Source organism: Genypterus blacodes, unplaced genomic scaffold (genome assembly GCF_046128005.1).
Source record: "Genypterus blacodes isolate CSIRO-AG114 ecotype Tasmania unplaced genomic scaffold, CSIRO-AGI_Gbla_v1 ptg000076l_1, whole genome shotgun sequence".
In the NCBI taxonomy this organism is placed as follows: Eukaryota; Metazoa; Chordata; class Actinopteri; order Ophidiiformes; family Ophidiidae; genus Genypterus; species Genypterus blacodes.
Window position 1 is genome coordinate 3,647,485 of NW_027466885.1, and position 22,426 is coordinate 3,669,910.

Below are 22,426 nucleotides of genomic sequence, written 5' to 3' on the forward strand. Positions count from 1 at the left end.
GAAGAGGACAACATACTATAGTAGCGGTAATGACAGCAGCTTTCATCTCTTCAGAACGTGTTCTCTTTAACCTTCAAGGTCTGAAATATCATCATCACACAATTACGCAGAGCTGGAAATGTGCTACCATGGAACAATTCTTACTGTCAGATCTGTTTCAAACTCAGGGAAAACAGTTTAGACCGGAATCCAAACGACGGCATCCTGTCTTAAAGGGATGCGATGGAATAACAGCAAAAGATGTAGTGCACTGCGAAAGTCTCTCTCTCCCCCGCGTCCGCAATCACTGCTTTCATCTCATTTCGCCCATTTTTCCAGTGAAAATGACATCACAGTGAATCAGAGTGAATTTAAAAAGGCTAAAATGAGTAATCATTCTGTGGATGAAGAAATTCCTTTAGATGGAGGAAGGAAATATATTGGCTCCTCAGGAACCTTTCCTTCTATAATCATCTGAATTTATTTGTGGTAATCATCAGGGATCAATTCTGGGACCCCTTCGTTTTTAATTAAAAAGGCTTCTGTTGTCTTACTCTTTTGCTTCGATCATTTCATTGCCTCTTTTTTGAATAGTATCGTTTTACACTGGCAAAAATGCTGCACTAAAGGCTAGGAAGCTTAGTCAAACTTACACATGCAATGTAGTCCGAGCAATTGAAAAGACAAACTACCATATTATGACATGAGCTGGTAATTAAGTCACAAGAGGAGCAATCACGCAGCAACACGGTGAGCTGGAGGAAGGAATGATACAGAAAAGAGCTCACGGCAGCAAAGTAGGAGAAAGAAGGGAAAGTGTGCGTCGTTATTCCCATTTATCATGATGGAGAGATGACAAAAACATAAAATCCCTGACAACAACAACAACACCACACCCTGGTGCATTTTGCCTGCTTCTATGATGAATCACATTGAGATTAGAAAGTCAAACACAAACAAGACAAAGACGCCATCCCTCCCGCTCTCATGTGGGCGTTCCAAAAAGTTAGATGTTAACTTTATGTCATCATTTATTCTTTCAATAAAAAGCATACAAGATGGTGGACTTTTTAAAATCTTTTTTAAATCCAAGCAAAGTACATTGTATAGGTCAATGTCATATAAAGTCTCAAAGGGCTCCGTTCCGTTGACTCAGCCCAAAGATCCTTGAGAAGAGGAAGGAAAAACTCTCTAAAAAGCTCAACATACAATAGAAGGAAAAGGGAGGAAGAAGCCTCAGGAGAGGAAATTCAAAGACAGATTCTCTCTATCCTCCAACGGCCAGGTGTGCAGCACGAGCTGTGGGTGGGAGAAGAAACAAAACACAAAGAGACAGAAGGGATAAAATACATACAGGGAAATAAAATAAATACGACAAAGCACAGAGTGAGGCCAAGAGAGGGAGGGAGGAAGATGGAGAAAAGAGAAAGAGAGGGTGTATAAAAATACAAAACCAGATTCAACACTCGAGTCCTGATCCAATCAAAGGGGCTCAGGAGGCGACAGACAGAGAGAGACAGACAGAGAGAGAGACAGGGAGAGAGACAGAGAGAGACAGACAGGGAGAGAGAAAGCGAAAGAAAGAGACGGAGCTAGCGAAAGGGAGAGAGAGACAGAGGGGGAGAGAGCGAGAGAGAGTTCAGTTATTAAAAAAGATATACACTTCAGCACTTGTGGCATATTAACCCTTACTGCTTCCTTGTTTATACTTGTGGCGTGTTTGTGATGCATATTAAATATTCCGGACTCAGAACTCAGCGACTGATAAACAGAATCACAGTCACACTCAGGCAGTGTTCAGAGGATCAAACTGCTGTGTATTGTTTCCAATGAATCACCTCTTTACAATGGCCGCAGACTGCAGTACTGATTAATGTAACGCATGCACAGCTTCCACATACGTACATACACCAGTTCACACGTGTTAATGTGACTCAAGATACCAGAACCTAAGCAGCACTAAGGCCAATTAAACGATGAATCAGTGAGACATACAGCGTCTTCCATGCACAAAGGACTAATTTATAAATCTGATAGGGTCTTTGCTCTCCTATGGCTCCTATACGTTTCCTACATGCAGAACATGAAGCCCTGACTTGCTCTGGTAATTCCCAATAATTGCAGTGACCTTTTCCAGGTTCCAAAATAGCCATTTTCATCCCCATCAGGAAGTTATTAGTCTTGAATAGAGTTGTAATTTTCTCCTATTTGAGAAAAACACACATCAGGGATTATGAGATGTCCCTTGCAGTACAGCGTCTCCGCTCATTTCCCTGTTACAATATGTTGTGATTATATAGCGAGGAGACGGCTGAGAGTGGTGCAATAACTGTTTCTGGAAGCCCACCAGCTCAGTGCAGATTTCTCTGTCATTGTGCAATAATCAACATAACTCTCTGCTGACAAAATGGCAGCCACACCTCATGCTGATCAGCAGATTAGTCCACGGGAATATTTTAAAGGATTCTCAGAGGTTTAGGGGCTGGGGAAGGTAATTTATCCCAGATTGCAGCAAACACCGGTGTCACTAACAGAGAAATATGGCAAAGATGGGACTTTTTCATTCGGATGAGTTATAACAAGGAGGCAAATCATCTGCTCTCAATTGTCATGTTTACCAAAAAGCTAATAAAACTGTACAAAACTTTCTCGCCTCTGCTCCTCAGATGTCCCTACAGCCTGTGCGAGCATTAGCCCAGGCACAGCGGGGGGGGGCGGTTTAAAGGGGGCCGGCAAGTTAGAGCCAATTTGGTTATGCCATTCAATAAATCACAGAGAGGCATTTGAAGGGTTTAAAATGGAATTTGGAGCCAGATTTTGGACGCTCACGCTTTAGAGAAACTAAAAGGCTGAAGGAGGAATCAGACTTGAGGCCACGTTCTGACAGTCGGGGAGAGAGCATCTCAGGGAGCGTATCAAACGCGCGGTGAAATCGCCAAGGGGAGTTTATATTTGCATGACTTCTATGACACCGCGTGTTTATTAGCATGCAACCCTCTGCGGCTGCCCCCCCCTCCCCACTCCCCACTCCCGGAGTAGAATCCATTCCACCTCTTTAACTGCCGGTCCGGGCGTCCGGGCATGCTCAGAGAGTGGAGCTAATCGGCCGAGCTGAGCCGCGTCCTCCTGACGGATGAACTGGTGCGTCTGTGACTCCGGGCCGGGTGGGAGGTGAGGATGAGGAGGCAGGGCGGGGAGGTGAATCAATTAGCGACACACATCTGAAGTGTTTGCAGACTTACACATGTGGCTGGAATTGCACAATCATGATTATTCTGCTTCCTCTGCAATTTTGCAAAGTGTGAGGAGTTCTTTTTTTGTACGTGCCTAATCACGTGCCAATCATTCTCTCCACGACGAAGCTGTGTGCCACATTTTCCTCCATCTACCGCCGCATGTTTGCTTCATCAGTTCATCACACTCAACTCTGCCGAGGTCTGCTAGACGTACCATGAGAAAAAGCGGTGGCCAAGGGCAAGCCGGGAAGACGCAGATTAAGACAGAAACAGCCACTGCTCCGAATATCAAACATACTGTATAAACTTTTTTAAAACGCTCCTCAGCTAAAGAGGCGTTTGCCAACCGAAGCTGAAGCCAATCAAACCCGTGACGGCAGAGGAGATGGCAAATCAAAGTACGAACCGAAAACTCAAATTATAGCACGTCCTGACATGGAAGGTGTGTTAATGCGTAAAGTGTGAAAGGGGTCTAACTGTGCGCTTACTGTTTTGAACCGTCTCTAAAGCACTTTGAAGGGCTCCGCCTCATGCATATGTAAAGGCAGAAATTCTCAGTTTTAAGCACAATTCAAAGGGTGCATGCATATGTGCAGCGCTGCAGGTTTCTCTGGTAATTGGTGGAAACTTCTGAAGACGATCTGTGCATGTTGCTCGTCAAACGCCGCGCCTTCTTCTGCAACAAAGGGAAAGACTGATTCCCATCACGGCGTCGAAGAATGAGACGGAATATTAAAAATGCAGGGTTCGCATTTTAGCCTCGCATTCAAATGTAGCGGCGAAAAGGGAGAGGAGGTGTTCTTTTTTGGATGTGGAGATAGAGGCATCTAAGACAACACAGTGACCCTTGGTGAAGCAACAGAAAAAAACGGTGTACACTTTGACGGCATCATAAATCACCGAGCCCGTGGCAGGCAGCCCAATTGTGCTGCGAGGGCAGGTTGAAGCTACCATCATCCCTCCTCTCGTGTCCCCTGGCTGTGTCTGGAGAAGGAAGTGGAACGGCGAAAAACATGTCTGCTCTCTCTCTCTCTCTCCCAGCATTGATCTCCTGGCGGGCCGGGCAGGGCGAGGCGAGGCGAGCGGCTGCAGTCACGGTGCCTTTCATGGCGTTTTGATATAGAGAGCGAGAGGGGGGAAAAAAAGCAAACGCACAAAGGTCGGCATGGATGAAGTACACCGGTGCACCCTGGGAGGAAGGATCCTCTGTATTTTAACGTGGAGATAGAATGAGAAAGAGAGACAAGGGTGGAAAAGAATCAAGTGCATTTTACCTACAAGTACAACTTTGAGGTACTTCTACTCGAGTATTTCCGTTCTTAACCTCTTTCTGCTTCATCTCCACTGCATCAGAGGGGAATATTGCACACTTTACTCCACTTAATTTATACGACAAAAAACTTTTCAAAGTTTCTAAAATAAAAGTATTTAATTAGAATTTATTAGATATTTTAAATTAAAAATATCTTTAATTTCTATTACAAAGGGTTTTTTTTATAGATAAACCTTCATTTATTTCACATTTCAAAACTAATTTAATTCATCTGCATGTATGGAAATATGAGGCTTTTCAAAATCAGAAGTTTAAAATCTTGGTATCTCCCATTTAGGGGGATTTGTCTTATTGATACATTAATAAGTAACAATGATATTGCTCTATAGTCCAACTACATCCTGAATGGCGGATTATTACTTGTGATGCAGTATTTGTCCATTGTGGCATCGGTATGTTTATATAGTTGAGTCCTAAACTCTGCGCCCTCACATCACACTACCCCGAAACAAACCCCAACGCCCAGGACGCCAAAAAGATCAGAGCCGGAAATAATGTGGACATGGTTGAAGAAATAAAAAATAAAATTAAAAACTATGAAGAAATCCCCCCGCGTGTTGGAGCGTTTATCAGAGGAGAAATATCCCCAACTAGTTGGCAAGTGTGCAGTGAAGCCTGCCACGGTGTCACGCCGCACTGTGGCTTTTAATAGGAACACGGCTTAAGAGGCCCTTACATCTTTCGTTTCACTTCAAGTTGTCACTCAGTAATCCCTTGGCAAAGTGTAATGCCGCTGGATTAGCGGCACAACCCCAGATTTCCAAATTATCATCAGAAAAAACCCACTGAATGATGTCCCTAATAGCAACCAAATTTTGCAAAGCAGAAAGGCCATTTTTTTTTCACTCCCCTTTCAATTCATCATGTCACTTCCTCTCTTGCTCTCAGTCGCTCGCTGGAACTTTTCTGACAGCAGATTAACATGCTGCTGCCTTCATGTCCACTAGCTGCTCCACACACACACACACACACACACACACACACACACACACACACACACACACACACACACACACACACACACACACACACACACACACACACACACACACACACACACACACACACACACACACACACACACACACACACACACACACACACACACCATCACAGCAGGATTTATTAATAGGGGGCAGTCTGAGTCCATCTGTGGTGGAGCTCGGGCCTAATCCTTCCCTCTCCGACGCAACGAGACCGTACAAATTCCCCATGATGGTCCGAGTCAGCAGCTGCTGGTGTGGGCGGGAGGATGAGAAGCAAAAAGCAGAGGAAAGGAAAGCATCCAAGGCCTCCACCCACACTCCCTGGAGTCATCTTAACTAAAGCTGAAGTCAAGGCTGACCGTGCTTATTGTGATCGGTAAGCCCGGAGTGGTCCACTTTCAGGATGAAGATGATTTCCACAGACCCTCCTCCAAACCCACACATCAGCCCGGCACACATCTCACTCTGGCTGAAAACTAAGTGCTGCAGCAATGGAAGGAGGAAGGAAAACACTGCAACTACGATAGATCATTGCATCACTAACTAGCAGTACACGTTATCTATTCAAGTCCCAAAAGTAAAAAGTACTCACTGTGACAAATTGTTCCTGTCATACTTTATCGCCAAAACAAAAGGGGGATTTTCATGATTTCAGGTGATCGGGAGAACTAGGCTGCCTCTTCCTCTACAGGAGCGTCTCAAAGGACGACACAGAAATGTTCACAGGTTTGTATGAAGATGGCCTCACGGTTCTACATTCAAGCTACACAACCCTATGAAGTACAACCCTTAGCCTGATAATCTATTAACTTTCCTGGGAACGCAGGTCGGAAAAGCCCATTCCCCCCTTCCACTGCATGTTGAAAAATCATTCATTTCTGGTAATAAAGTGAAAAATGTCTTCCCGTCAAGCTTAAACGGGGCTGAGATTCAAGGTTTTTACATGTCAACAGAAATGTTTTATGAGTTTATCTCATTTGAATTTTAAAGCCTGAATTTGCTCAGAAAATACTTTCGGTAATGTGCAATTCCAAAGGGTCACGGCATTTGATCGATTCTCAATGATCAACAATGATCTCTGAGTGTTTGGTGAATGGTGCATAAGTCGCAGCATCAAGGTTTCATCATCCAGGTAAGGTGATGTGTTATGCATATTCTGTGATGTTGGATTCCGACATCCCAAAGCTCAAATCCTGTTTATACGCAACGCCGCGGCCTATATTTCATACAATTTTAATAACGTTCCAAAGTGTCCTAGGCAGTTTGGAGTCTTTAAACGACATCTTAAGTGCTGCCGCGAGACGGAGGGCTTTGTTTATATTTGGGGAGCTAAAGATGAGTGTTAGACGTATAGAATCCCACTGCTGTTCGCCTCATCCAGACAGCACCTGTCCGGCCCACACCGCGGACCTGAATCAGCTTCTGCCGTCTGACTACAGCTGCATTATGTTCCGATGCCTCCTGCTGATTAAAGTTACAACGCCGGACTTTATGTTTGCTTTGTGTAAGGGCTCCTCGTAGGACAAAAAGCTGCCAGCTGGATTGATTCTGATAAAGCAAAAATAATCCCAATTTGCCAAGAACTGAACTGTGTGCATTCACCGCACACACCCTCTCATTACACACCAGGCTAATAGTGGCATTTTGGCAGTGTGTTGGTGATTATATGGGCAGGATGAGCCCCCAGGATGCCCCTGTTTTTCTCCTGCCATTTGCAAGGCCTTGTGGGATATGACTAATGGAGTGTTGTGCTTAAAGGATTGTGGTGTCTGGTGCGAGCGTTCCCTGGGTCGTGGTGAAGTTAATTACCTGGGATTGAACAGTTACTTTGTCCCTCTCCAGGGATCCAGTCAGCAGACAGCAGAGGAAAGCGATGTGTCCTGAACCGGCTGGATATCCAGGTCACCGTGGAGAAGAAACAACTCAGCCATCTCTCTCCCTCTCTCTCTCTCTCTGCCTCTATCGCTCTCGCTGGCTCCCCTCCTCCTGTGTGTCCCTTTGATCTGGGAAAATGGCGGAAGAATCAATCTCATTTCACGAGAGCCACAGGACACAGAATTTCACAATATGAAGATGCTGGCGCAGAGCTCTGTCTTTAAAGGGAACACAAGGCGATGACTCCCATCTTCTTGTTGTTATTTAGGGATCTTTTTATGCCTATGGGATAAAAACATTCAATGCATAGACTTTCCAAACATTACTTAAACACCATAATTATGTTGAAATCCTCATAAACTGAAGTGAGATTACTCACATATAGATTATGTGATTGTAATGTTTGTGTGTGTGTGTGTGTGTGTGTGTGTGTGTGTGTGTGTGTGTGTGTGTGTGTGTGTGTGTGTGTGGCCAACCAGTTATTGATGGATTTCTAGGCCATAGAATGTTATTGTAGATTCTGTGACGAATCCAAATCAGAGTTGTAATTAAATTTTTTCTTAAAAACATTACTTCTTGGCCGTAGACAACCATTCAGACTGCTTGTCCTGTGTTAACACTAGATGGTAGCAGTTATTGTTTGTGTATGTTTCACACATTGCTGGGTCATGTGTTATTATTCAACACATACACTAATATGTTATGATGTAGGAAATGCACAATAATGAAATACTACGAAGAAATTATTACTGCAAACTAGTATATCCAAATATTTTCATTTCATAAAATCACTGCTTCGCACATTTATTCACACTAGTTCAGGTATCACACCAGGAGAAGATCCTCGGTATTTTTTATCCTTATTTAATAGAGTTTCTTCTACATATTTTCTATATTTGATATTTATAGTGGTGAGAATTAATCTAGCCTTGTGGCTTTACTACTTGGCGTACCTCTGTGACCTGTATCTCATCTCCGGTAGTATATTATTGTACTTTAAAGTCTTTCCCTTTTGAACATATGATACATTTTCCATCTTCCACCCACCTTGTAACACGGCAGAACACAAATCATTTAACTTTCGACAAATGTAACATTTAACACCCATATTGCCACATATATGTACAAATAACTTCCTAAGTGCAAGTGTGTGAGGAAAGTAGAACATGGCACTTATACTGAGGACAGGACCGCAAAGGAAAATGAAGCGCGGGTTGACAAAAGCAGTTAACGCACGCATAGAATTAGCTTTAAACAAAGAACTGCTGCGTGCCTCTAATGTACATAATGTAAAGATCAAACTCGATTGCATTTACCTTTATCCTGACAAGACGTTATCTATGTGAATGATCTTTCTCGAGCTGCTTTCTTCATGTGCATCTCATTGTCTTACGGGCGCAAACAAATCCAATGTCAATGCAATTTTCCCTACTTTGCCTGCATATGAACCAGAATATATTCAGTCAATAGCATATCTGCAAATGTCAGAGCAGCTTGAATCAGAAAGCTTATTGAAATCTCAATGCGGCTGTATGGATGTCTCTAATGAGGTAAGAAAACAGTGTTTCTCTGACTGTGCAGCAGTCCGACCAATTATCAGACTTCCCCGCTGCTGAACCATGGGAGAAAGTCCATAGGTGATGGCGGGGAGGACGAGGGGAAGCCACGCTGTTTAAGTGAGAGAGAACAGATAATGGACTTGGAGCTGCTCTCCCTCCCTCCCCGCCGAGAGGAGAGAGACAGCCGTCAGCGAGCCGGGGCGTGTGATGTGACTGTGTGTGTCAGAGAGAGTTTGATTGTCTCTGGAAAATGTTTTATTCAGCAGAGTGGCCTTGACTCCGCTTCAGATTATTTGCTGGCAAAACAAGGCCGTTACAGACAAGAACACAATATAGACGTCCGCGTTTCCTTCTCTCAATTGTGTTTACGTAAGCCGCTTTATTTAACACAGACTCTGATCTGAGCTTTAAAGAGACGGTTAAGGTTTGTAAAACTTAACATCTTTGCATTAACGTTTTGTTTTCTGTGTGTTTTTGGGGAAGCCACTCACGTCGCTCCCTCTCTCTCTCTCGCCCTCTCTCTCTGTCTGTCTCTCTCACCTGAACAGCGTCTTCCTCTTCCATATTTCCCCCGCTAAACCAAAACAAAGACTTGTTTTCTTGTAAACATCTCAGGATGCTCGGATGTGATGCGTTCCCCGGCATAAACAGACAAGATATTGACGGCTACAGCAGAGCTTCACTTTGATGCATTTTGGCTCGTTTGGGTTCACGCTCGCCCAATTACAAGTCGAGCTGCTCTCACAAACAAACATAAGACCGTGCCTTATTAATTGGACAGAACTTCACGACATGTCAACGACTGGGATCCAAACCCCCGACCCAAATCAATTGGCACAATACACAGTACATCAAAAGACATATAATTAAACAATGACAAGTCCTAGAACATTGCCCACAGTATTTTCCACAAGAATTGTCTTTCACCTGGTGTGAACTTTCAATGAAGAAGAACAAATACTTCCTAAGTTAAGTCGGCAGTCTGTGATAAGACACGTGTGCTCTGCTGCACTTCAATCAAATGACTAGTCCTGCGGCTGTGGTCATTTACATGCTGCAGCGATGCCACGTTTGCATTCTGGGTTCAAAAATACGCCTTAAACTGGTTTTGTTTGGCCTAAAGGATGTCTGGAGTTTTGCAGACAGATCTCGTTGAACTAGAGTACTTTTGTATCTTACTCAGACAAATCAAAATGAATTACAGCCTAAAAAGAGACATTAAAGTTGAGCATGTGGTGCTTGATACAATTACTATCCTTGGATAAGATCTGCAGACTCTTGAATCCAGACCCGTTTGCCCTTGGTTCATTATGTATTACGACTTGCTCGCTATCAAACGTCTCCTCATAGATACAGAAGCTCACATTCGGAGTTGTTTATCTGGTCTGAATCATACCAAACCTCGGCACGGCGCTCACGCAAGAGTGACCGACACCTGCAGCTTTCCCCGCTGAACTTATTTCATGCCACACTACTCCAAATGTCATTGTTCTGTGGGTAAGTAAACCGAGCGAGAATGCTCTTTATGCTCTTCCTGCCGACCGGTCAGACCCGAAGCCTGAGCGGCGCCCTTTGGGTCAGTCAGGAATCAAAGGCGTGTGGTGGATCAGAGGGGGGGGGGGGGGGGGGGGGCTTTTCCACGCAGGGCGGGAGCGGCGCCCTGTCAGGCCCGACCCGCCGCTTTTATCAGTCAGGAAACGAACGGCCGGTGAGCGGAGGTCGAGCGCCAGACCAGCTGATGACTGATTCATGGGCCAGGTGGCAGGCTGTGCGCAAGTGTGTGTGTGTGAGACTTAGTGTCTTTGCATTCCGGTGTGTGTGTTTGTGTGTCTGTTTTTGCGTGCTCACTGCAAAAACAGCAATTGTAACATGCTTTTCAAAGTAACTGCAAGCCTGAAATCAGCAAGCGACATAGAAAACTGCTAAAAGTCAACCTGTTAACAACAAAGAACCACCAAACAACAAATATTGAAAATTGAAGAACAAATGAACGCAAAAATATAAATCTGTAACAAAGAACAAAGCCAGAAATGTGTGTGAACTGGGGATTTTGAGGTGTGGCTCTTCCTACTGGATTTAGTTGTTTTGGTAGGGTGTTTTTTACAGTGCATTTGTGTGTGTGTGCGTGTGTGTGTGTGTCCACGTGCCCTGCAGGACTCGCGATGGACGACAGATTGGCAAGGCCACGGCTGGGCCAGGCTCCATCAGCTGTGATGTGTCCATTCTCCCTTCACTCTCCACGGCCGGGCCAGACCAGAGCTGTCTGTGTAATTGTCTGTGTGTGTGCGTGTGTGTGTGTGTGTGTGTGTGTCCTTTTTCCCATTTATGGCTGTGTTATTTGAAAATCAGAACCACAATCGCTTTATTTGCCAAATACAATAAAGGTGAGGATTTGTCTCGTCTGTGCTGAGCTGAGGGCGAGGACACGAGGACACACACTCTCTGCTGGCTTTGTTTGTGTTCGTTTACACGTATTTATACTCATATGTCAGCATCTACGCGCACGGGGATCGTTTCCATTTACAAAATCACGTAGAGTCCAAAGTCTGAAAGGGTTTTACAGGCCAAACTCTCTACAGCAGTGGTTCTCCATCCTGTTCCCGGGGACCTACAGCAGCAAACCTATACCATCTCTCTGCCTCTGTACGCACACCAGGTGAGGCAATTACTGTCATCGTCCACTTGACACAGAGGAAGGCCATGTTTATAATGAGGTCATATGTTAAGAGAGCAGAACGCGAGTAGTTCCATCCAAATTTAGTTCCGATCTCTTGTGGTAACAAATCCTGATAGAGTATAATGATCGGTGACACATCCAGATAACTGTTTGGAGATCATTTGTGTGATTACTTTGTTTACTCTTCGTGACATCTGCTGGTTTTACTGCGGCTCTAATGCTGCAGATGTAGTTTGTGTTCATTTTGGCGTTTACTTTCGTTTTAAGTGTTAACTGGAGTCGTTTTGGCTTCATGCGACTCCAGAGAGGCTTTGTACAACCATCAAGGTATTAAATTCACTTTAATGAGTGCGGCTGTACCTTCAGTCAACACGGGCTCCACTCTCTCCAAGCTGAATTTGCAAAGATTATTCCGCAGAGCTTCTCCAGTTTGACTTTGGCGGCAACTCGGCGTAGGACAAAATCTGCCAACACCAGTCGATACATCTGCGGAAACAGAGATACATTTGGCGGTTATTGTGCCGTGCATAACTTCTATCTTTGTGCTGTAGCAGAAATAAAAACATGGATCCATAGCGGCTCATTCAAAGACCCACAGACTGCTGTCAAATATCTCCTCAACACTTCACCCTAGCGTCACTTAAAGACCCATTTTGGGACTCAGTTGCAGACAGAAGTCGCTTGATAAAATGACGTCTTTTGCGTCAATGGTGGAATGGTGAGGAAACGTTTTTGTCATTGCATCAGAATCAGAGACAAGTGATTCTGCACGAGGGAACGTGTGGGAGGAGTTCGCGCCCGTCCCAGTCAAAGTCGAGAAGAAAGAGCCGAGTGCGACCCGAGGTGAAGATTGTAACCTCGTCTTCTTCGCACTTTTGACAGACGAGGCGTGACTGAAGCGGAGGAGGTAGTGGGCCGACAGCTGGCTGACAGCGCCCTCCTTCCTCCACTCGTCAGTGTCAGGTAACCATTTCCCCGAGTGCCACCTTCAATTACCGGGAGGATTGCTAATGATTAAACATTGTGTGCGAATGCAAATGTGCAGAGTGAAGTTTGATGATGTCAGCCCCAGCTTGACTAATGATCCTCCGAAACCAAGGCCGGACATCAACGAGCGACTTAAAGAGCAGAGGGGATTTTAATTACTCGTCTGTCTGTGACCTTCAGTTTAGACCTGGACAGAAGTCAATTACGGCGCTGATGTGACACCGCCGTATCTGGACGTACGCGGTGTGATTTGGACGAAACGCGTAAATGGCAGACTGTCAAAGGTCGCCGTAATGTTAACGTGATGCCGGGAAAAGTTTGGTTTCAAATGAACGAGCGATGATAGTGTTAGATTAGCGAAGGAGCGGCAGGGTACACGGAGTGCTGCAGGATCCTCTGCACATATTCCAGTCAAAGCAGGAGACCCGCGACAGAAAGATATACCAAGTTTCTGCTTAAAGGGAGAGTCCGCTGATTTGACACGTACACATCAGAAAGCGTTACTCGCCGCGTGAAAACTCCTTTACTGCGGTTCTGTGGCTGCGGAGTGAAAAATCAAAGCCAGCGCTAGACGGCGGGGATTTGAATTTAGCATAACAGCAACACAGTGACATAGGATGTTTACTAAAAGTACCTTTTTTACGTGGAAACAGCATCCAAACCAGGTCACTAACTTTGTCTTTTTCTATTGCTGTAGGACTTTGAATAGATCTCTATAGATCTGTGTATCTTGTCCCTTGGATCCTGGACGTTGCTAAATAGAAATCAATGACAGAATTACACATGTTTCAATGTCAAAGGTCATAATAAAAGCTAACTAAAGCTTATAGGTTCACGTAGAGGAGCCTACATACAGTACAGATGGGACGTAATCACTCATCACTAACAATAATACCATCATAGAAAAACATGGTTACGCCGCGTGTCCAAACAAACCTCTATAGGTTTAGTGGCTGTAGAGAAACAACCTAAAGCCTAAAGCCATTCCTACGAGCTGGGCAGCTGAGATGGTTTTGGTCTCGCACGTTCCATGTCTGGTGTTTTGATTTATTACCTTCGCTTAAACTCTCTCCAATTTGTGTTGAGAAAAAATAAAGAAAACCTCTCTGGTAACGCTGCAAAACGTGTCATTATTCACTCATTCCTCCATTGTTGTAATGAGCGATCTTTACATTATTTATGCCACGATGCAGAGTGGAGAGAAACACCAATAAACACGGCGACACGCAGCTGCAGAGGGAGAGAGCTGTTTGAGGCAGGAAGTCAGTTGCTGGGAGTCTATTTGTCTTTGGTAATTACCATTCAATAAAGGAAACACCACGGTAATTATCCTCGCCGCTCAGTGAAACCGATCATTGTGAGTTAACGTAAACACAGAGCCGTTTTAAGGACACCGTTTCTGACGGGGCCCCCGCCTTGCCCGAGACCCCCCGCTCGGCGACCCGAGATCAAACGGGCGAGGGCACGAGAGCGGCGCCGGGGCCCCATCTGTGGCCGTGACCCCCCTCGGAGAGCCAGGCTGCGACCTCGTCTTTGGGTTTTTCGACGTGTGAGGGAGTCTTTGCCAGGGTGGCGGCCTTGCAGAAGAGCGCATCATCCGCATCGCTGGCTTGGCCGATCGCCCCCGGGGGTCGAGTGAAACAGGAAGGGGGGGGCGAGGGCGCACATGGCTGTAATTTGATTCGACGAGAGGAGTGATGCAAACAGCAGATTTTTAACTCACAAAGACATATTTCAATCTCGTTTTCTTTATGTTTTTCATTTCATGCTATAAGGCAGTGACCCAGATACGGAGGAGGGCGAGGGGAATGGAAATTAATTTCTCATAAGTACGCATATGAAGGCCGTGCAAATACAAACGTAGCGATGATTTACTAAGTTTCTATTTCTGGAGGCTTTCTATGCACTTCCACCGTCATGCTATAGAGGGAATTGTTAATTCTGATTTTGTTAAAAGGCAGATATTGTCAAGTGACAAACCTGTAACTCCACAATCTCAAAGCGTACAAGAGGACATCATCAGTCAACAGATCTGAAAGCTGGAAAATGCAATCATCATCTAATCAATGACGGGGATAGATATGTGGTTGCTGGGGCGACCCCTCCTTCACATTTACAGATACTGAACCTGTAGTCAGTAAAACACTCTTAAGCTGTACTTGATCTGATAAACAGTTCTTGTCGACCGTGGCGTTTCTATTTTGACTTGGCTGACTGAAAGGATTTGAATGTTTTCTCCATCACTGTGGGAGCTGAATGGACCAGTTTGATCGAAACTCAGCAGCTGCTCTATGTAAAGCCGGATGAATAGCGGGGAGATAAAGAGCTGAGAGACTCACGCAGCCTCCGCATCTACTTTACACTGACACCTATACAATCCACTGCTCTTTACCTCCACCTTGGCATTGTTGAATGCACCGTGATGCCTTCTGCTATCTGCGCTTTTATCTCCGTGACAGGCGTCACTGCTGACATTTACATGAAAGCCATAGGCCTGGCTGGGAATCATCCACACCGATAGGGAATGTCGTACAGGGTAACTGCGGTTGAGGAATGTCTCTGATGTATAGGAATGCTCCTGGATGGCAGCACACAGAATATACACAAGTATACGCAACTCAGCAGCTGCTCCTCCTCATGCTGATATCATTGTTGTTCATCTGCGCACACAGCTTACAGTCAGTGTAGTCCTTTACAATCCATTTCATGTAGGGATACGTACACAAGCAGGGGAACGGGAGGAAACCGTTGGTATTCCTGAGATTTTTTACATCAGTTAGCGCTGTGATCTTCATCTGAGTCACAATAACAGACAAACACACTCCGCCTGAACTAATGACCAGCAGCTGCCTTTGATCAGTAGCCTACTGGGGTTCCTGGTTTGGAAGTTACAAATTGAAAAATACCGAATGGAAACGTCAAATGTTGCAAAAAAGGTTTTCTTTGCACGCCTCTCCAGTCTTGTGCTCTCAAACTATTTATTAATGCAAAGCAACGTTTCTACCAATATGGTCTTGGTCTGAGTGTGTGTTGCTTTAATGGTTTGCACTTGTAACATCTCCACAAATGGAGGACACACAAACCAATTATGTGTAGCAATATATACGTAGCAAATGTGTACTTTTGACTGGTATGGATTCATCTAAAGTATACAGTACATTAGATTTGATGTGTGTCAAAATCCTGTTTCATACACTGTGGGAGCAAATGTGGGTAAATCTCATGCAAATTACCCTGAGATTATCCAAAATAAGTGACAGAAATTGATGAGTGAATTAAAACATGTTTTTGACTTTAGAATTCCATTACAATCTGACAAGTTGCCAATTAAAAGGCTCTAAAGTAACAAGATTGATATGTTTGGAGAAACACTGAGGCACTCTGCAGTCATCACTGGAGGAAGATGACAGCTCATGACAGAAGAGAAGGCGAGCCGCTTTTACGCAGAGGAATAAAGGAGAGACGTCTTGAAGGGAAATTTCACGAAAACCTCCGAATGTGAAACCATCCGAGGGCGGCGGCTTTTGGAAAGATCAGAAGGGTCCTGAGCTCACAGCGTAATCAAACACGTGCAGAAGAGGCCGGCGTTGGGCAAATGTCAAGAGTGACCGCCACAAAGTCAGAGGCAGGGCTGACGGGTCACGTAGCCACTCGGAAGCCATTATGAAGCCATCAAAACAGGGTTAAGAGGCTGCGGAAGTGGACTGCTGCAGTGAGGGAAATGAAGCGGCTTCATGACATTAAAGGAGCCATATTTTTGCTCGGCGTAAGTAAGTTACTGTGGTTCCCTCTGGTCTGGAAAAAGGGAAAAATCCATACAAACTGGCTCCTTGTCATACTGGAGACGGAGGAGACACTTTGGGGGGGGGGGGGCGTTGGCAGTATGCAAATAAGCCAAATAAGCCTGATTGACCCACTCCAGGGAAGACTAATAAAGCCAACTCGTCGCCCCACACTGCGTTATGTATGCCCAAGGTACCCTTTCATGTCTGTATGGAGGCAGGGGCACCCGGTGAATCTTCAAGGGACCGTCTGACAATTACACACACGCGGTATCCAGGCACCCTTTGGAGCTTTTGGCTACACTGGCACCGTTTCCCTTACTGCTGGTTCTGCTCTGCATGCTGCGGGTCAGATTTCATCAGATTGGAACACATTTCAAAAACGTTTGAGGCTCGTGTCATTTTCCCAAAACACAACATGGCAGTTTAGGCAATTTGTGGCAACACAGATACTCCAGATTTGACCAAAAACTTTTGACTGGCACGTACAAATACATAAAAACATGAGAATAACAAGAAGGGGGCAAAACAAGCCACGTCGCCAATTAGATTCTTGGTTAACACAGGAGTTGGCATGGCAACCAATAAAGCTGTTCATGCCACGCTTAACAAGGAATATGAGCAGGGGCGGAACGCTTGTTTAATAAAATCAGATGGTGAGGCTGATTGTGTGAGAGCCCACGCTATCACGTACACACCGACATGTGTGTGTGTTTGTGTGTGTGTGTGTGGGCCATTAAGAGGAATGAGGTGTGTGATTCTTTGTGACCGCCCGGCACATCCAGCGGCGTTAGCACAGCCACACATCTTTTAAATGCATTAGAATAGTGTGAAAGAGTCCACGGGGGGAGGAAGGCGGCTCTCCGGTGTAACGGCGGACATATTTCCCTGTGTGCAAACAAGCCGCGGGCAAAAAAAAAAAGCCTGAAAAACAAATAGAATAAATACGCAAAACAAATATTTATGGATGATGAACGAGGGAGCGTTTAGAATTAGAAGTGGTGCTTAATAAAGAAGCTCTGACTGTGTATTCATCAACACTGAGGCCGATGGAAGTTTTCTCACCTCATTTATCTTGAATCAAATCCCCCCAATAATGATAATTGTTCAAAATTGGTGGAAAATTAATCTGGCAATGTGTCTGTGTGAATAAATTGTGTCATTATTGTCTCATAAGGGAGCTGAAAGGGGGAATTTACACTGAATCATAATGCAATCAGCTCCTTAATTCACACAAATCTTTTATGCTGCAGATTGGAGCGCAACATGTGTGACTGAGTCAATATCACACTCCCGGCCTCCTGTATGTAATGTTATATACGTCACATTATCGCAGCATGTGACAGGCTTTTCATTCTGGTTTGGACCAGAATGCGAACAGGGAACACGTGGATGTAACGCAGAAAGACTTTACTAAGGAGCGTTCTAAGGTCTATGTGTTTGCTTGCTTTGATCAGAATCAGGGAGTTAATAGTTACAAAGATGGAAAAAGTCATAATCATAGTTTTAAGCAAAATTGTGAATTATGGGAAAAAATTACAAAATCTGACTACAAAGTTTCACTTCACTCAGAATAAAGTAAACATAGTAAACAATATGTCAATAACAATATCAATAATAATATCAATCATGTCAGATCACTGCTCACTGGTCAGAAATGTCTGAGGGCAGACAGAACCAAAACAGGAAGTGGTTTCCTCATGAACACAGAGCCACACGCTAACCTTCATCTGCTCATCTGACGACACATTTCACTTTTTGATGTGGATGAACAAAGGTGGAGTTAACTAGACGCAACCCAGATCCATCAGCAGGTCACCGGCTGCTTCCTACTTCCAAACACACTGCCGATCCCCTGGACTAAGATCACTTGGCGTTCATATCTGCATGAATGAACCACTTATAGGTTCGCTGCAGATTAAAGCGACACATTGAGCCTTTGATTTCCTGCTCCGGAGTGCGGAATTATATAAAAAACACTGACTGTCCTCTCCAATCTCAGGCATCTTCACTAAATTGAAAATAAAATGAAAAATGTTTTGATGATGGAATATTTCTTTCTCTCTTTGTAACATCATTTGCAGAGAAAGGCAGAAATGTGTCACAAACCGTCCTCCCTTTGTCTTCCTCAGATGTAGCAGGAAAAGGAGGACAGAATCTGTCATTTCAGGTAGATGGGTGTTGAGGCAGAACCCATTCATCCTGACCTACATAGGCTGGGTCGTCTGGAGCGAGGTTAACGCTCTAGCAGCCCTTTCCCAGCGTCGTGGGATCATTAGTATCCGCCGCCGTCGCACTGCAGAGCTCTTCCTGATGCCCCCGTCTCAGATGAAACTACACAAGGGGCCGGCCCATTTTCCAGGGCCCCTCTTCGAAGTGGCCATTTCATTTCTGAGGATGACTCCCTCTCTTCTTCTTCTCCTCCTCCTCCTCCTCTCATCCTCCTCCGCCGCCTCCTACTCCTTTTCCATCTCTCTCTTTGGTTGAGTGCTGCCGCGTAGCAATGAGACGAAGAGGAAATTGGAGCGGGGTCAGTCGACGGCACCGCTGTCATCCTCACAAGGGAGCGCTCATCTCAGCAATAAGTGAGCCGCATCACAGGGAGATTAGAATATATTTTAACAATGTGGCGACTCCGCTGGCAGATCAGCTAATAGAGGGAATGGCAGGAAAGCATGGGTTTGGTTTGGTAATGAAACGCTGACAGCCACTTGATTCATATCAGCCCACCAGATACACGGCACTTAAGTGGATCCATTCCACTTTGCATGTTACCTGTCAACTCTTTATTCATTGTTACTCCCTGCGAATGAAGAACAGGAAAAAACACACTGCAAAATAACACACAGCTCACGCACAACTTCCTGTAAGCTGCTGATTTTCGGAGTTTCTGATTCGGGGCTTCTACTTTGATTTTGAAATCTAATTCCAAATCTGTCTCTTCTGTGTTGCCATAAATAAGCCTTTCACGCCTAAAACATCATTATCTCCATCAGTCAAATAGAACAAGCAAATAAAACTCCGGCAAGAAGTTCCGAAACACAGAAATTGCACAGAATTTGTTGGGGCACAAAACAACGCCAAACACGTTCCCACAAACAATCACCATGGTGTGATTACGGAAACAGATGGGACATTACATGACATCGCTCTGTTCGCGTCATATTTGTTCAATGTTTTCATTCGATGGAAATACCAAAGAAGAAGAAACAGGGAAGCGTATCTTCTGTGTTGTTGTCAGTAAGACGAAGAAGCGGTTCGCCTCACGCAGAGATGGAGACACAATTAGCCGAGGCTGATCCTCCTTAATAATTCATCCCAAATAAACACAATTACCGCAATCCAATATGTGTCGTTTAAAGCAACGATGTGCATCAGGCCGAGGCTGCGGGAGGAAGAACCCAAGATGAAGAAGAAGAGGCGACTCCGAGTGGATATGCAAATGTTGGCCGATCAATAATTTCTGTCAGAAGTACGGTCCAAAGCAAAACAGAGAACAAAGAAACTGTGCCTCCTCCTTTATAAATATCCAATCATACTACAATACGTCTGTGGACCAACGAGCTCTAATTCATGTCTTCATCACGCCTGGCCTTGGCTGTGAGAGGCTACAGAGGCGGGGAGCTTTACGATACTCGCAAACGAGGGCAGAGCAGAGTTCAGAGGTCATTCTGCCAGGCTTCTATCACACAGAGAGATAATTAAATGTGATTAATTAATCAAGGCTGTTTGAGGGGAGTGACAATGAGGCCAGCAAAAGGTTTAGATGCGCTATTGCTTCAATGTAAAGGGAGACAGCTTGGATTTTGCTTGATCAGTGTGATCCTGCAAAGAAATGATGTTATAATAATGTTTGTGCTGTAATGATTGACCTTCTCACTCTGCATTCCTTTTTGTATCAATCTACATTGGATTCCATGTACTAAATAGGTTTCATTCATTCATTTGTGCAGGTAGAATGAGCTGATAAGCAACGGAGTCCAGCTGTCCGTTGAAACAGAGCCTTCCTCTATGTCCATGGCGACAGAAAGTATTGATTTATGGCTGATGATAAACCATCAGTGGTGTCTGCATAACCCCACACTGTTTATTGGCTCGTCTGCTGCGACACAGAGGAGCATATTTCACCCACAGACCACCCGATAGGCAAGATTTATTCTCACACAAGGTTGAAATTTCTCCCAGGCCTCAGATTGACTGCGACATTTGAGAATGTAGGGCAAAACAAGGCCTTGAAATTTAATAAGCTGCAGCAGTTTTTCATTTGCATGAATGCAGCCGGAGCGACCTGGCCCGGCCTGTCCTTGCAGGCTTTTGTTGTGGCAGAGGCTCCTCGCTACCATCCAGCTCTAAACCTATTATACCTCCATTTCCATTCAAACCCAAATGTTAATTTCATTACACTGAATCGCACAAATAACCTTTTCAGATTCCTCTCCTTACTCTCTTCGCCCTGGTGTTGTCCCTTTCTCTCCGAGTTTGTATCTGCTTCTCGAATGCCTGAACGGCGACTCCAGCTCTCAGCGAGCCCCTCAGCTTTCCTCTCCTCTCCTCTGCCATTTCCTCGGCTGATGTGAGGCTCTTTAAAGTCACTCGGCGCTCGCTGCAGTCTGTCATTAGGATCCGCTTTGAAAGACGCCAACATCTCGCCGCTTAATTGCACTCGCTCCAGTTGCTTGACGACTCCAGTCAAACGGCTCCTCCTCCTTTGTCTCCTGTCTGCCGTACGCTGTAGCACCCTACGGTCTTACCCTATAGCTTCCACACAGAACATTTTCAGACTAACGCAGATCCATTTGGCCCCTCTCTGGGTTATGAGAGCGTGTGCAGTTTCTAGCCACATCTGATCTGGATCTCTCAGAACTACATCTAGGAACCATCCAGAGTGGGAAATACGAGATTCCTTCAGTTCCTTGCTTGCATCCTGACTTCATTTCAGCAAAAGATTACAAATTAGACTTCACCCCCACACACAACAACACCAACAAGAGAGGGAGAGGACAGGCAGGATGAATCACATCTCTGCTGCTTTTCCACCCAAAAAGTTCAGTACCTGCAGCACCATTGCAGGGACAGAATAATACACGTCCACCCATGATGTCATCACCGATCCCATTTCAGGTCCTACTATCGCTACGATTCAAAGTAACTTCCACAAATCAGAGGGTTATTAGCACAGTGTTGGTTTTGTGTAGAGTACAAACAAAATTGCAATTCTGTGCCAAGCAAACATCTCTCAAGGTTGAACTACATTTATGCTTTTTCTTAGCCCAATGAAAAGCACGATATCGACTTTAAATCTTGTGTTGGCGCAATTCATCAATTTTCTCAAATCAAGACTAATGTAAGATGGACAGGTCAGGTCACAACTCGTCGTTAAGTGCTTTACAACCGATTTGAGGTCAAGATTTTGTGTTCATCATGTCAGACAAAGCTACTGCAGCGGACAATCCAATGCTCTCTCTCTTTCCTTCTCCCCCTCTGGCTTTGTCTAAAGAGACAGACAGAGAGATGATTTTAGTTCTACAACATTCACTTCAGACTTCTACCAGACTCCACAGAGACCTGGCGGCTGGCGAAGTTGGACTGCTTCTATTTTTGGACCTCGCCAAAATGACCTCTAAGTTCTCTGTTTTATCAAAGTACAGGAATAATGGCGGGAGCAGGAGGAACAGAAAGAGAGAGAGGGAGGGAGGTTGGAGTCAGAGGGGGTGGGGGGGAGATCTAAATTACCGCACTACTTTAAAAACTATTTATTGCCACCAGCATCCATGCAGAAACACCGATGGCTTCCTCAGCAGATGTGGCGTGGCGTTGCCGCGGTTGCGTGCGGCCGCAGTAAAAACACGCGCGTCACTCACAGCCGAGATGATGAAAGCCTTTCTGGCTCCAGATGAGCGGGCGGTGGACCGCAGAGAGGCGTTGGTGGGGGTTTCTCCATATGGAGGCCATGTGCCTGCGGGTGAGGCAGCCTGACGGGGTTCTGAGTCTGAAGGAGCCTTGTTTTCAGAC

At 45.1% G+C, this 22,426-nt stretch overlaps 1 protein-coding gene across 1 annotated transcript in view; it reads right to left on the reverse strand.

Annotated features, from left to right (window-relative positions):
- The window catches only part of LOC143006715 (cadherin-6-like), a 107,182-nt gene that overhangs the window by 78,795 nt on the left and 5,961 nt on the right, over nucleotides 1-22,426 (reverse strand). Inside the window, exons 2-3 of the mRNA XM_076157957.1 lie at nucleotides 12,006-12,131; nucleotides 7,344-7,537 (exon numbers count right to left, since the gene is read on the reverse strand). The gene's annotated coding sequence lies outside the window, so the exon portion shown is untranslated. The remainder of the gene's footprint in view (nucleotides 1-7,343; nucleotides 7,538-12,005; nucleotides 12,132-22,426) is intronic.